General features: G+C 33.7%; 1 long non-coding RNA gene across 2 annotated transcripts in view; it reads right to left on the bottom strand.

Moving 5' to 3' along the window:
* Positions 1–4,298: 4,298 nt before the first annotated feature.
* Positions 4,299–6,491, bottom strand: part of LOC107704643 (uncharacterized) — a 6,769-nt gene continuing 4,576 nt past the window's right edge. The window contains exons 2-5 of one of the 2 annotated variants that reach the window (XR_001635982.1): positions 6,127–6,201; positions 5,955–6,026; positions 5,501–5,557; positions 4,299–4,897 (exon numbers count right to left, since the gene is read on the bottom strand). This is a non-coding gene — a long non-coding RNA (uncharacterized LOC107704643). Of the gene's footprint in view, positions 4,898–5,500; positions 5,558–5,954; positions 6,027–6,126; positions 6,469–6,491 lie in introns of those variants that run through there. The other variant, XR_001635981.1, reaches the window with a different exon arrangement.

Raw genomic sequence — 6,491 nt, 5'->3', positions numbered from 1 at the left:
GGTCAGGCGAGGTACAGGAGCTGTGGCGACGGGACGTGACGTCTCCGTTCCCTCCTTCAGAGAACGAGGGTTACCATACGTAACCGAGACATTCCATAATCTTATATTTTAATATGTGTGAAATGTGACAGTCTCGATATCTCCATAGTGGATCGTAGTGAATACTTAAACACTCTGTTTTAGTCTAATTTATTTACTAATATAATTTTGTTGTTGTTTCGTCATCTCTATGGTTTTTTTTTTATTAATTTTTATTTCAGTTTTAGTTATTTTAGAACATCATGTTAAATGAAAATGAGAAATAGCTGAAATAAGTTGAGGGGTTTTTTTTATTTATGTATTTCAGTTAAAGTTTATTTCAAGTAACTTTTTTTGTTGTTTTAGTTTGAGGTTAGTTTAAGGTTTACCTAAACAATGATATTTTTTATTAATTAAATAGAAAGACTGAAACAGTATTTTCAAAAATAAATAAATAAATAGAAAGACTGTTACAGTAGACAAAAAGGTTCAATAAGATTTAGTCTGACTAATATATACAAAAAGCAGTAAGTCATTCTTCATTAGCTAGTAACATTGACAGATAGACCTAAAGGTCACATTGAATCTTACCGTTTAGGGGTCCTAATTTGATTCCACAATGGTTGATGGGGCTCTTAAATTGACAGTCTGCATTGTAAAGGAGGTTTATATGGGAAACCCTGTCATGAGGTGTCAATAATGACCTTCTCTGACTAACTCATGGGCCTTCAGAGTTCAGTCAGATCACAGTCAAATGAGCAAAGGCCCAAATGCAGGGTCAGCGATTCATAAACTGCTGTGTTGTTAAACCACTTAAACATACATATCCTAGTCAGATGGACTGTTCTAAAGATTCTATTAGAAAACTGGCATTTTCTGTTTAAAATCTACCTGTTTGCTTAGACTTTATGTGTACTGTACTCTTTACTGTAAAATTATGACATCTTGTGGTGAGATGCCAGAATGTCCATATTCTTCTTCTTTTTTCTCTCTCTCAGGTCATTTCACAATGCACACATCTTTTTAAATGTTAGATATCTGCCTTTAATATAAAAATGTTATATTGTAATATGTGTGAAATGTCTGTCTATATCTCCATGGTGGGTATTTTGAATTTATATTTTTAAATTTTCTGTTTTCATTACAATTGTGAAGTTTTACTAATTTTGTTGTGTGTTTATTTAATAATGTTTTTGAAAATGTCTATAAAGGTTGTATTACAGTTTTAGTTTTACTTATTTTAGTACATTGTTAAACTAAATTAAAATGAGAAATTTAATGACACGGTCAATTAAAAAAAAAGTTAATGACACGGTCAATTACTTTTTGAAGTTGTAAATAAAACAAAGATTATTGGAGTACATTTTAACAATGTTATTTATTTTTTTAACTTTTAAATACTATTTCAGTATTTCTACTTCAAAATTTCATGTTTAGTTCAATGTGACCTGTCATTTCTTTGTAATTAATTGTGAAATTCACTAGCTTCTGATTATTCATTTCTGAGTCAAAATTGGTTCTTCATCAAACTTTTTTCAGTGTATAATAACTCTGGTAGACTCACTGTAAAAATTAATCTTCCTGAAACGGTTACTTAGTAAACAATGACATTTGTTTCTTAATTTCAGGCTCTTCTAGTTTATCTGACTTCCTCGATCTTGTCAACATAGGTCAACTTTTGAGACGCTGCCAGCTGGCATTAGTGCCTTAAGGCAACAAAACAGGTTTTGGTGTACGATAATTACTTTTGTTGAATGTTTTTGCTGAACAAAAAACAAAATAAAACAACTAAACTTGACATTAGTTACTGAAGATAAAACTTGGACCAATATGAATTATTTCAGCATTAGCTCATGGAGCAGTGGTCAGTTGTCAGTCATGTGGTTTGGTCAGATTGATTATTGTTGAGGAGCCCGCAGTGTCAGCAGCACTGGTTCACCTCTGAAAAAAATTAATCTGAGGACAGCAATTTAAAAAAAAAATAAGTCTAAAAAGGGGTTGCAAAGTGTTTAGTATTGTTGGGGCCGCATTCACTGTACACACAGAGTTTGGTTATTTACAGAAGTGGCAACCGTATTTAAGAACTGAATTCACTCCTTAAAAAATGCAGTTCATGAGAAATTAGTTAATTAAATCTGTGTGTACAGATCTGAACTGAACTGAACAACTAGTTATTAATGCAGTGTCATAGAAGCACAAACAGGCTTCTTAAAAGCAGTGTCTTAAAGGAATAGATCACCAAAAAAATTAACATTTGCCAAAATGAACTCACCCTCAGGCCACCCAAAATGTAGATGAGTTTGTTTCTTCATCAGAACAGATTTGAAGAAATGGAGAAAATCCATCATTAAAGCATTTTAACTTCAAACCATCGCTTCTGGTCAAAATACAAGTACATAATCCATAATAACGCTTCCTCCAGTGAAAAAGTCCATCTCCTGTTGTCCTCTCACATCAAAATCCACCCACATATTTGTTTAGAACTGTTTTTTGCCTGTAAATGATGCTTGATCAGTGCATATTTCTCTCTTCATTCAGACGAGATGACTAGATTTCACTGGAGAAAGCAATATTATGGATAGAGGACTCGTATTTTGGCTAGAAGCGATGGTTTAAACATCTCAATGATATATTTGTTTCTTACAAACGCTCAGCTTTTCACTTCATTGATGGAGTCGTGTGGATTAATACAAAGTTCTGTCATGAAACTCTAGATGGCGCAGGCCGATAGGTTCTAACTCAACATTCAAATACTTGGCTAATGCTTGCTACAGCAGTTGCAGTGCGCTTCAGAAACCCTCCACCTTCCCAGCTCCACCTGTATAGATCTGCTACGGGGTAATTTCAAGTATGCTATATATGGGGGTTATTTTCATATATGTTATTTGTGCAGCAGCAGTATTTCTTACAATGAGAGTTGTGAGAAATACTGCTCACCCTAACCTCTCCCTCCCTCCCCATACACTGGACGGCATCCATTCACTGCAGTGGATCCATTGGTGAGCACGTTATGTAATGCTAACTTTAGCCAAAGAAAATGTATTTAAGAAACAAACTCATCTACATCCTTGATGACCTAAGGGGAAGTAATTTAATTTAATTTTTTATTAATTTTTTGGGTAAACTCTTATTTAAACACATCTTATCACTTGTTGATGGTAGTTTAATTTTAATTTGGTCACAAATTGCTTGCACTAAATAGACTGCACAGTTTTCATGTATCTTGTTTACAGCTGTGAGAGTGACTCCTGTATTCTAAAATTCACTCACTTCATCACTGAACTTTAGCATGATGAGTGGTCAAAACTTTATTAGCACAAACAGTTCAAACTATAGCATGGATACTATAAACACTTACACAACATCTTCAGCTGACTCATTCAGTATGTCAGCTCTGTGATTCAGCTGATGCCAATAAATAAGTCAACGGATGAGCGTTTAACACTATTTGACTTACAGGGAAAAACATGAGAGCTGGAGTGTACGACAAACATCCCATTAGACCCATATATACTGTAGAAACAAGCCCCGCAGTAAGTGTTTTTAGAAAAGAATGTGCTTTAACTTTCAGAACACAAAAATTCCTGGATTAAAAAAAGGGGGGGGGGGGAGAATTATCGAAACTAAATAAAAAAAAATCACTCATTCTGACATGGGAGGGAAAAAATGGCATCTCAAGAAACTTTGTGTTCGCTTGCTAACTTTGCTTTCGATTACCTTTGTGATGCAAAATGCAAACGCATTCAGTACAAAAGCACTGAAATGTAATTCTTCCATCTCATATTTTTTCCATCACCGTGTCCCTTTAGGGTATCTGTAGATTTATGATGTCATACATCTAAAATATTAATATGACTGCCAAAATCTACACATTAACAACACCTACTGGCTGTGCAGAAATCTTCTTGCCCAATTATGATGAGGTAATAAAAGAAAGTAGATACTATTCATTAAAAAAAAAAAAAAAAAAAACTTGATACTGACAATAAAAGTCATGCTGGTAAATAAATTAATTAAATAAATCCTATTTACTTTTCTAGTCAGGAGACTAGTTTCTAGGCAGGAAATATACCCCCGGTTTCACAGACAAGGCTTAAGCTAGTCCCAGACTAAAATACATGTTTGAGCGGTCTCAGCTGAAAATATCTTGTTCTGACATATCTTAAAATATGTCAGTGTCATTGTTCTGTGACAAGATGCACACCTGTAATGTTTTCTTCTAAGGCATTTTTGTAAAAGTTGCTTAAATATCTTAATTTAACTAAGGCCTAGTCCTGGCTTAAACTAAGCCCCGTTTGTGAAACCGGGCCATACATTTCTTGAGAGCATTTATTTGGACAAATTTATATATGGACCTAAAAAAGAAAAGTCATCAGCATTTTTACTATCTTCCAAGAAAAAGCTGTAAATTTTAAATGTGTGTACTGTACACTATGGATGAGCTCAAAGCTATAGACTAAAAAGCCACAAAGTTCCAAATTTGCATTTCATTGAGCCTATAATTTTATATTTATTTGCACTGACCACTCATCTAATTTTGCTTGAGCTTCTTTAAATGTAAAAGCACACATGCCCTGATGTTCATAGTGAAAGCATTGAGTTTATATAAACAGCATGTCAGTGTACAGAGATGCAGCACAGACAGACTGAATGTGCTGCAGTTCGATGGGTTTCGTGTTTCTGCGTGTGTTGAGCTGTACTGAAAATCATCCAACAAAAGGAAGAGCTAATGCTTTAACTAGACCAAACCTTGTTTATAAAAAAAACAAGCATTTATCTTTATGTGTGTGTTTGTGTGTGAGAGAAACACAGATTAATGGCAGCATCACTTCAGCTCTTCTGTGGATGATGCTGGAGTCACATTCTCTTCTGGTCCTTCCTGAAACATACAGAACCAAGAGATAAACACACGGTTTTATATCATGCTGGATATATTTATATAATAACTCTTCTGTTCTATATAAAATCTTTCATAGATAGTTCATGATAGATCATGAAACCAATCCAATGAAATAGCCTTTAATAAAAAAGGGTACATTAAATAGATCTCACAGCCCTAATTTGCTAGAAATTATTACAGTGAATTATTTTAACCTAGGCACTTTGAAAAAAAATATGTTGGCATTTATAATTGGAAGTAAATAGGCCATTTAGAAAGTTTTACTTTATTTACTGACAATATAAGTAAATATATATTTAAAAAAAAAAATATTGGGGGGAAACATTACTCCATATACTTAAAATATTTATTTTTCTTTTATATTTAATTTAATTTGTAAATGTATTTATTTATAAAATGTTTATGCCAAATGCATATATGCAAAATATTTATTTTTCAAATAAATCAATTATTTGTTTGTTTGTTTTCTAGTCAGAAGCATTTATTTCTCAATTCTTTAAGCAGGGTTTTTTTTTTTTGGTTTTTTTTTTGCTATCATTATAGTAACATTCAGTCATGACAAACACAAAGTTCAACACTCACCTTCACCTTTTCCAACTCTGACCCTCCAGGCAGTGATTTCTGGGGTATGTGGAAGGCCTAACATTGATCAAAAGGTAGTTATTCACTCAAATAATGCTTGGCAATGCATTGCATAGTGGTCCATTAACATACATTCTTGCAGCACTGGTGTTAATAATCTTTAGTACTCAAGGGAACAAGTTTCCTTTAAATGTCTGAGGCATCAAACCAGATGTGAAATTATTCAAATAGCTGCTATAAACATGTCAAAAGTTCAAGTAACTTGTTAGTCTCTTTGAACTGTTTGAACTGATATAGTGGCAAAAATCTCATTGAGAATCCAATTATAGTGTTAACTATACTAGATTTTCCACACAAAAAAAAAAAAACAATCAGCTGAAGTAAGTACATGTGCATTTATATTTATGCAACTATCAATTATTTATTCCTTTGTTGATGTAGAGGTTGTCTCCACCTTTTTAGCTTGCTGGACTTCCTCTGTAGACTTCGACCTGCTTTTCACCGTGTGTCTCTGGGGTGAAGTGGACTGCAAAGAAATACCACACACGCGAAGAAAAATTCAGCACTTTAAAATTAGCACATCAGCAAAAGAGCCATTTTCTGCCAGCTCAGCAGGTTTTACTCACCTTCTGATCCATGATTTAGCCGTGAGCTCAGACTGAGTGTCTCCTCAAACACAATCTGCCAATCTACCCAAGCAGCTGCCAGTGAGACAAAGAAGAGAATGAAGTACACGATATATGGAGCTGAAGTGTGTAGTGTCTCATTAACACTAGAGGGCACTACAGTGTCTAAAGAGAAACTATCAACGTTCAACAAGTTAACCCTGTAAAATAATAGTCTGTATTTTTAAAGGAAGAGATTAAGAAACTATTGAAATTCTGATAGCTTTTAGTATAAACCAATAAGATATTCATAAGAGTATAGCAAACTACTTAAAATTATGTCTGTCTGTCTGTGTGTGTGTGTGTGTGTGTGTGTTTGTGTGTGT

Source organism: Sinocyclocheilus anshuiensis, unplaced genomic scaffold, assembly GCF_001515605.1.
Source record: "Sinocyclocheilus anshuiensis isolate Anshui unplaced genomic scaffold, SAMN03320099.WGS_v1.1 scaffold1646, whole genome shotgun sequence".
Classification (NCBI taxonomy): Eukaryota; Metazoa; Chordata; class Actinopteri; order Cypriniformes; family Cyprinidae; genus Sinocyclocheilus; species Sinocyclocheilus anshuiensis.
The sequence above is the reverse complement of the archived record's forward strand: the minus strand, read 5'-3'. Positions and strand labels throughout refer to the sequence as shown.